Consider the following 9,593-nt stretch of genomic DNA (forward strand, 5'->3'; position numbering starts at 1 on the left):
ACAGAAATGTTGATGGGATACCATCCAAAAGGTAATGGCCCAGATCCACTTCTGGAATGGATGAGTAAGGAGCGTACCAGAGAAACAGTCAAAGCTGGAAAAATTGTAAAAGCACTAACATTTAAAATTTATAGAAACTGTTTTAAGGTCAAAAAGCAAATGAACAACCTTTTTTGCAACTGTAATTAGCTCTTACTTACAGAGCAGAGGTTTTACTCCAGGTGAGGAAGGCTGAGAACAAATGGCCTCAATCACCCTTGCCCCAGCTCAGTTTTAGGGCAGAAGTTCCACACCAGCAGGGGCAAGCCAAGAAGATCAGAGGCGACTGTTCCACCAACTGTCCCATTCATAAAATGGGTGTCACCCCAAGAAAAGTGGGCCACTGCCCTTGTCCTTAGCTTCAGAACAGTGGCTCAGAGATTTTGCCTAGGCATAGATGCAGGCCATAAAAACGGAGTTTTAAAGCTCTCTCCAAAATAAGTAATTTTATTTAGAACTGAGTGTAGAAAAGTTCAAGATTAAGGGTGACACAAGTAAGAAAGTATGAGAAGGCTAGTAACTCTCCACGAGAAACAAGATAAATGGCAGGCCACATCAGTACAGAATTATAAATGAATTATAAATCAGTTACCAAACCAAACAAAAAAATACCTCAGGAAAATGGGATTTTTACCAGAGAGAACCAAGGAAAGAGACAGAAAGAAGAGTCCTTCTGTGGTAGGAACAAACAAAAAGAAAGGCCTCAAAACCTACTCTAGCAAAGAGGCCAGAATTTAATTGGATCAGACTATAGAGTAATTTGTGTCCTTAAGCCTTGTCAAAAACAACAAAGTATTCCACTGGCAATCAGTGAAGCTCAACAGATGTGTGAGATACCAACAGAGGCAGACAGCATAATAATGATCAAGAAATTAAAAAAGAGCTATGTTATAAATACTGTTATTACATGGTGACCATGTGCATGGGCAAACCCAAACCATTTCAGGAGTATTATCAGAAGCCTGACACAATGGGGGAAATAGACCTCACTAAAATAGTCTAGCTAAGTAATTAAACAAATAAATAAGCAAACAACAACAAAAAAGTCGTGGAAGAGAGGCTCAGTATCTAGAGTTGAAAGGCTATTGAAAATGTCAAGTTTCCAACAGCAAAATATTATAAGACATGCAAAAAACATTAAAGTATGACCTAAACACAGGGAAAAAAGTGAGTAGAAACTAATTTGTGGGAGAGCATTTCTCAACTCATTTTGAACCTATTATTACTCTGATACAAAAATTATACAAAGACATCACAAGAAAAGAAAACTACAGATCAATCTCTCTGAAGAATATAGACACAAACATCTTAAATTAAGTGGCAGGAAACCAAATCTGGCAACATATAAAAAGTATCATATACCATGACTATATGGAACTTATTCCAGGAATGTAAGGTTGGTTTAACATCCAAAATGAATTAATTTAATACACTATATCAATAGAATAAAGAAAAATCACGTTATTATCTCAACAGAACAAATAAAATAATAAATAAATAAATAAATAAATAAATAAATAAAATGCAACACCTCTTGATGATAAAAATATCTACAAATTAGGGGGGCCTAGGTGGCTCAGTTGGGTAAGCGTCTACCATCAGCTTAGGTCATGATTTTGGGGTCCTGGGATCAAGCCCTGTGTAGGGCTCCCTGCTCAGTGGGGATCCTGCTTCTCCCTTTTCCCATTATACCCCCCATACTCTCTCTTGCTTGCTCTCTCTCTTTCAAATACATAAATAAATAAAATCTTTAAAAAATCCTCTACAAATTAGAATTAGAGAAGGGAACTTCCTCAAAGAATAAAAACCATCTTTTAACAATCCACAGCTCATATCATAATTAACAGGGTAAGAATGAGTGTTTTTTGGGGGTGCCTGGGTGGCTCACTGGGTTGAAGACTCTGCCTTCGGCTTGGGTCATGATCTCAGGGTTCTGGGATTGAGCCCCACATCAGGTTCTCTGCTCAGCAGGAAGCCTTCTTGTGATCTCTGTCAGATAAATAAATAAGATCTTAAAAAAAAAAAAAGAATGAGTGCTTTCTTCCTAGATTGGGAAAAAGACAAAGGATATCCACTCTTAACACTTCTATTCAACATTATACTGGAGGTTCTAGCCGGGGAAACTAGGCAAGAAAATGAAATATGAGGGACCTAGATCAGGCATAAGTAAAACTATCTCTATTTCAGATGATATGGCCTTCTTTGTAGGAAATTCAAAGGAATTCTCTAAGAAACTATAAAAATTTATAAATGAGTTCAGCAAAGTTGCAAGACAAGATCAATATAAAAAATCAGTCACTTTCTCTATACTGACAATGAACAATATGAAATGACATTAAGAAACAATTCCAAACTAATGATGTACTATACAGTGGCTAATTGAACATAATAAAAAAATAATAAAAATAATAATAATAAAAAGAAAAGAAACAACTCCATTTAAAATTGTATCAAAGGAATAAAATATTTAGGAACAAATTTAGCAAAAGAAGTATAAAATTACACTCTAAAAACTATGAAAGATAACTAAAGAAAATTAAGACTTAACTAAATGGAAATACATGTTCATGGATGAACATGAGCCTTACTATTGCTAAGACACAACATTCTCCAAACTGATCTTTAGATTAAATGCAATCTCTATCAAAATCACAGCTGGCTTCTTTGTAGAAATTGACAGGCTGAATGTAAAATTTATATGAGAATTCAAGGGACCCAGAATAGTCAGGAGAAACAATCTTGAAAAAGGACAAAGTTGGAGAACTCAATTCCTTACAGTAATCATGCAACAAGATGTTTTTCTTTTTCAACATTTCCTTAGCGATTTGGGGTCTTTTCTAGTTCCACACAAATTTTAGGATATATGAATTTTAGGATTGTTTATTCCAGCAGTTTGAAAAATGCCGGTAGTATTTTGATCGGGATGGCATTGAAAGTATAGATTGCTCTGGGCCGTATAGACATTTTAACAATGTTTATTCTTCTGATCCATAAGCATGGAATGTTTTTCCATCTTTTTGTGTCTTCTTCAATTTCTTTCATTAGTGTTCTGTAGTTCTTCAAGTACAGAGCCTTTACCTCTTTGGTTAGGCTTATTCCAAGGTATCTGATGGTTCTCGGTGCTATAGTAAATGGAGTCAATTCTCTAATTTCCCTTTCTATAGTTTCATTGTTAGTGTATAAGAAAGCAACTGATTTCTGTGCATTGATTTGGTATCCTGCCACATTACTGAACTGCTGTTATGAGTTCTAATAACTTGGGGGTGGAGTCTTCTGGGTTTTCCATATAAAGTATCATGTCATCTGCGAAGAGAGAGAGTTTGACTTCTTCTTTGCCAAGTGAAAACCTTTTATTTCTTTTTGTTGTTTGACTGCTGTTGCTAGGACTTCTAGTACTATGTTGAACAACAGTGGCAAGAGCGGACATCCTTGTTGTGTTCCTGATCTCAATGGGAAGGCTGTTAGCTTTTCCCCATTAAGAGTGATATTCACTGTGGGTTTTTCATAGATGGATTTTAAGTTGAGGAATGTACCCTTTATCTGCATACTTCGAAGCATTTTAATCAGGAAAGGATGCTGTATTTTGTTAAATGCTTTTTCTGCATCACTTGAGAGGACCATGTGGTTCTTTTTTTATCTCTTATTGATTTGTTCTATCACATTGATTGATTTGCCAATGTTGAACCACCCTTGCACCCCAGGGACCCACCTGGTCATGTGATCATCAAGACAGCATAGTAGTGGCACAAAAACAGAACACATAGGCCAATGGAACAGAGTAGAGAGCCCAAATATGGACCTTCAACTCTGTGGCCAAATAGTCTTTGATAAAGCAAGAAAAAAATCCAGTGGAAAAATAATGGTGCTGGGGACATTGGGACAGCTATGTATAGAAGAATGAAACTTGACCATTCTCATACACCATACACAAAGAATCGTATATCATACACAAAGAATAAACTTGAAATGGATAAAAGACCTCAACGTGAGAGGAATCCATCAAAATTCTAGAGGAGAACATAGGTAGTAACCTCTTCGATATCAGCCACAGCAACTCCAAAGGCAAAGGAAACAAAAGTGAAAATGAACTTTTGGGACTTCATCAAGATAAAAAGCTTCTGCACAGCAAAGGAAACAGTTAACAAAGCAAAGAGGCAACCCACGGAATGGGAGAAGTTATTTGCAAAGGACACTACAGACAAAGGGCTGATAGCCAACATCTATAAAGAACTCCTCAAACTCAACACTCAAAAAACACATAATTACATAAAAAAATGGGCAGAAGACATGAACAGACACTTCTCCAAAAAAGACATACAAATGGCTAACAGACACATGAAAAAATGTTCATCATCATTAGCCACCAGGGAGATTCAAATCAAAACCACATTGAGATACCACCTTACATGGGTTAGAATGGCCAAAATTAACAAGACAGTAAACAACAAGTGTTGGAGAGGATGTGGAGAAAGGGGAACCCTCTTACAGTGTTGGTGGGAATGCAAGTTGGTGCAGCCACTTTGGAAAACAGTGTGGAGATTCCTTAAGAAATTAAAAATAGAGCTACCTTATGACCCTGCAATTGCACTATTGAATATTTACTCCAAAGATACAGATGTAGTGAAAAGAAGGGCCATATGTACCCCAATGTTCATAGCAGCAATGGCCACAATTGTCTAACTGTGGAAATAGCCAGGATGCCCTTCAGCAGATGAATGGATTAAGAAGATATGGTCCATATATACAATGGGATATTACTCAACCATCAGAAATCATGAATACCCAACTTTTGTGTCAACATGGATGAGACTGGAGGAGATTATTCTGAGTGAAATAAGTCAAGCAGAGGTAGTCAATTATCACATGTTTTCACTTACTTGCGGAACATAAAGAATAACATGAAGGTCACTAGAAGGAAAGGAAAAGTGAAGTGGGGGAAATTGTAGAGGGAGATGAAGCATGAGAGCCTGTGGACTCTGAGAAACAAACTGAGGGTTTTAGAGGGGAGGGGGTGGGGGGATGGGTGAGCCTGTTGGTGGGTATTAAGGAAGGCACATATTGCGTGGAGCACTGGGTGTGGTCCATAAACAACGAATCTTGAAACACTGAAAAAATAAAATAAAATTAAGAAAACCTTACAGTGATCATCACAAAGCTAAGTAATTAAGAGAGTGTGGTACTGGCATAAAGAAAGACACAGATCAATGGAATCCAACTGAAAATCCAAAAACAAACCCTCATATTTATGGTCAATTTTTTTCAACAAAAATGTTACAAGAATTCAAAGGTGAAAAGTAAACTTCCCAAATGGATCTATGACAAACAGATACTCATATACAACTGTATATGATTTTATAGGGTTATTAGGGAATACAAATGAAGTCTAAGAATGAAACAATTCTACCACTCAAACACAACTCATGGTTCAACTGTTGATTTTTGTATATCTTCTTCCAGAATTTTTATGCATTTTTAACAAAAAAGCCCATGCTTCACCAAAATCTTTGCAAACATTATGTATAACAATATCATAATATTGTCCTGTAATTTGTTATTACCATTTACTACTGTATCATTTAGGTTCTTTCCAAATTTAATTATTATAAATAATCTTGCAAATTTCCTTGAGATAAGGCTTTTTCTATACTTCTTTGGAATAGATTTTTAGAAATTGGGTCAAGGATAATAACAACTTTAGGCTTCTGGTATACATATATATCTTCTTAACTGCTTTTAAAAGTTGTACCAATTTACATCTACCAGCAGTGTGAAAAAAAAAATACAGTTGGCCCTTGAACAACATGAGGGTCAGGGGCACTGACTCCCTATGTAGTTGAATAACCATTTATAATGTTTGACTCCCCAAAATTTTTACTAATAGCTTATTGTTGACCTGAAGCCTTATAGATAACATATACAATTAACACGTTTTGTACATTACATGTATTATATACTGAATTCTTAGAATAAAGTAAGCTAGACAAAGAAAATGTTATTAAAATCATAAGGAAGAGAAATACATTTACAGGTCTGTACTGTATCAAAAGCAATCTTCATGTAAATGGACCCATAGCAGTTCAAATCCATGTTGCTCAAGGTTTAATTGTTTCTGCTTCTATATAGCTTCACAAACATACCTTATTTTCATGAGTAGTATCATCTTTAAAAGTCTTTAGAGCATGTATTTGAAATTTTACTTATAAGCTATATTGGAGGAAGAACTCATTTTAAGTTTAGTAATAGGGGTAATATTAATATTTGCTATAAAAGTTTTGCATAACAGCAAAGGAAACAATCAACAAAACTAAAGGCAACCTATGAAATAGGAGAAGATATTTGCAAATGATGTATCAGATAAAGGACTAGTATCCAAAATCTATAAAGAACTTATCAAAGTCAACACCAAAAGTTAAATAATCCAGTTAAGAAATGGGCAGAAGACATGAACAGACATTTCTCCAAAGAAGGCATACATACGGCCAAGAGACACATGAAAAAACGCTCAACTTCTCTCATCATCAGGGAAAGACAAATCAAAAGCATAATGAGGTACCACTTCACACTTGTCAAAATGGCTAAAATTAACAAGTCAGGAAACAACAGATGTTGGCAAGGGTAGAGAAAGGGGAACCCTTCTACACTGCTGCTGATGGGAATGGAAACTGGTGCAGCCACTCTGGGAAAATAGTATGGAGGTTCCTCAAAAAGTTAAAAAGAGAGCTACCCTACGACCCAGGAATTACACTACCAGCTATTTATCCAAACGATACAAATATACTGGTTTGAAGGAGCATGTGTACCCAATGTTTATAGCAGCACTATCAACAATAGCCAAATTATGGAAAAAATCCAAATATCCACTGAAAGATGAATGGATAAACAAAATTATATATATTATATAATTATATAATATAAATATACATATATATAATGGAATATTACTAAGCCATCAAAAAGAATGAAATCTTGCCATTTGCAATGATGTGGATAGAACCGGAATGTATTACGCTAAGCGAAATAAGTCACTGACAGAAAGACAAACATCGAATGATTGATTTCATTCATTTGTGGAATTTAAGAAACTAAACAGATGAACATGGGGAAGGTAAAGAAAAATAAAATAAGATAAAAAGAGAGAGGGAGTCAAATCACAAGAGACTCTTAACTATAGAGAAAAACTGATGGTTGGTGGAGGGGAGGTGAGGGGGAATGGTCTAAATGAGTGATAGGTATTAAGGAGGGCACTTGCTGGAATGAGAACTGGGTGTTATATGTAAGTAATGAATCACTACATTCTACTCCTGAAACAAATACTGCACTATACGCTAACTTGATTTTAAATAAAATACTGGAAGAAAAACAAAAAGAGAAAACAAAAACAAAAAACAAACAAAAAAAGGTTTGCCTAGTTTTATGAGATTAATGTATCATATATTAAATAGAAGTCAAGGCCATTTTTCTTATTCTGGAAAAGAATGGGTTTGTATCAGTAAGATCAAATAAATATTTTGGCCATGTCTACAGGGCACTGTATTAGAAGTGGGAGAATGTAATGGGAAGGTACAGGCACAAAAATAGTCCAATAACAATATGAAATTTAAATAAATTTCAGAAAATAGCATAAGGTCTCAAGTTTGGTATAAAATTATTTGTCAAGAAGGCAACACTGGGTGTTTATGTAAGTGATTAATCACTAAATTCTACTCTAGAAACCAATATTGCACATATGTTAACAAAATTTATATTAAAAAAGAAACATGGAAAATGAAGCTTCTAGAAGTTTAGGGGAGAGAGAAATCACTTCAAGTTAGGATGAGACTTATTTTCTAATCATAGAACTTAGTACATATATAGGAAACCTAGAAAAGTCTTTGTCTTAACATTATTCAAAAGTCTTTAAACAATAAAGGTTAGAATTTTAAAAATTCTGATGTTTAATAAATGTTTCTAACATTTGACCATGAGTATGGACATTAATAGTGTCCATATCTAGATTACTGTTTTTTCTCTTTTCATTATTTCTACTTAAAGACTCATTTAAAAAAAAAAGATTTTATTTATTTGAGAGAGAGAAAGAGAGAGGGAGAGAGTGAGCATGAGAGGGGAGAAGGTCAGAGGGAAGAGCAGAGTCCCTGTGGGGCTGGATTTGATCCCCGGACTCCGGGATCATGACCTGAGCCGAAGGCAGTTGCTTAACCAACTGAGCCACCCAGGAGCCCCAAGACTCACTTTTAACAAATTAGCTTGTGATAGATGGTACTAAATTCATCCCTGCAGTGAGTGGTTAATTGTACCTGTAGTTCATCTAGTCCTGTCATCAGGGCTTTCTTTTCCTTGGTATGGATTTGCACTTGGGATAGCTATTATAATGTAACAGGGAGTTGACTGGCACTGCATTTTTAGTCTAGTATCTATCATATAGAAAAATATCTTTCTTGGGAATTAGAATATTATTCATGTTAAATAAATATCACTATCAACACTGACAGCCCAGTTTAAGTCAATGCTCTGGATGAATTTCCATCTTATTACTTTGAAGAAATCAATTCACTTTTATGCAATGTCTGATGGTTAGACACATATGTGCACACACACAAAACACATTTTTATGGTACTTTTAAAGAAATAGTTGATGAGTTTTTGTAAGATGGGAAAGCTTTTATATTAAACTTGAAAAGCTTCAGAATTTGCCACACAGAAAGCCACAGTTTCATATCTGAAGACTAAAGACAACACAGAGAGTTCCCATTATCTGAATATTCATCACGCAAACAAAAGTTCTCACATCATAAAATACTGATTAATTTATACATCACTCATTAATTGTTCCTACTCAAATATTCTTCCCTCCTCAACACTAAAAAGCCTGTCCTGACCTATTACGATAAAAGTTTTGTTAGTTGGTCTTTCCTTCATCATTGGATGTTGCAAATTTATGTCTTCTTTTAGGATTCCATTTATGGCTGTAAATAATATAATGAAATTGACAATAATATAAATTGACTCAAAGTCAATATCAAGGAAAAATGCAGGATTTCATGAATGCTATTTGAGTACTACTCAAATTGCACATAAAGCCAGTTAGAACCGTTAAGAAGTAAAATAGAGAAGAAAACCAGCAAGGTTTATGACTCAACAGGTGTGCCAAAGGAGAATAATTTGAATATCAAAGATTGGGGAGACTCTTGGGAATACTGGAAAAACAAACAAACAAAAAAAGACCCAGAATATTTTTGCAAAAAAGAATCCTCTTTAAAAGCATCTTAGAAGGTTAAATATTAAGAGTTGGATGCCATATTGTGTTATCAAATGTGTTAGAAATAACAAAAAAAATTAAAATGTCATTCATTCTTTATTGATTTTTGTTATTCCTACAGTTAAAATTATAACCTGTATTTAAATATCTTTGGTTTATGGGGCGCCTGGGTGGCTCAGTTAAGTCTCTGCTTTCGGCTCAGGTCATGATCCCAGGATCCTGGGATGAAGCCCCGCATTAGGCTCTCTGCTCGGCAGGGAGCCTGCTTCCCCCTCTCTCTGCCTACTGCTCTGTCTGC

The 9,593-nt window shown here is 35.1% G+C and overlaps 1 protein-coding gene across 4 annotated transcripts in view; it reads right to left on the minus strand.

Annotated features, from left to right (window-relative positions):
- Nucleotides 1-8,987, minus strand: part of MBD5 (methyl-CpG binding domain protein 5) — a 178,788-nt gene extending 169,801 nt beyond the window's left edge. For 3 of the 4 annotated variants that reach the window (XM_032856105.1, XM_032856102.1, XM_032856103.1), the window contains exon 1: nucleotides 8,916-8,987. The gene's annotated coding sequence lies outside the window, so the exon portion shown is untranslated. The remainder of the gene's footprint in view (nucleotides 1-8,915) is intronic. The other variant, XM_032856107.1, reaches the window with a different exon arrangement.
- Between the last annotated feature and the right edge of the window lie 606 nt (nucleotides 8,988-9,593).

The sequence above is a fragment of the Lontra canadensis genome, unplaced genomic scaffold (assembly GCF_010015895.1).
Source record: "Lontra canadensis isolate GAN:19392208 unplaced genomic scaffold, GSC_riverotter_1.0 scaffold11, whole genome shotgun sequence".
Taxonomy (NCBI): Eukaryota; Metazoa; Chordata; class Mammalia; order Carnivora; family Mustelidae; genus Lontra; species Lontra canadensis.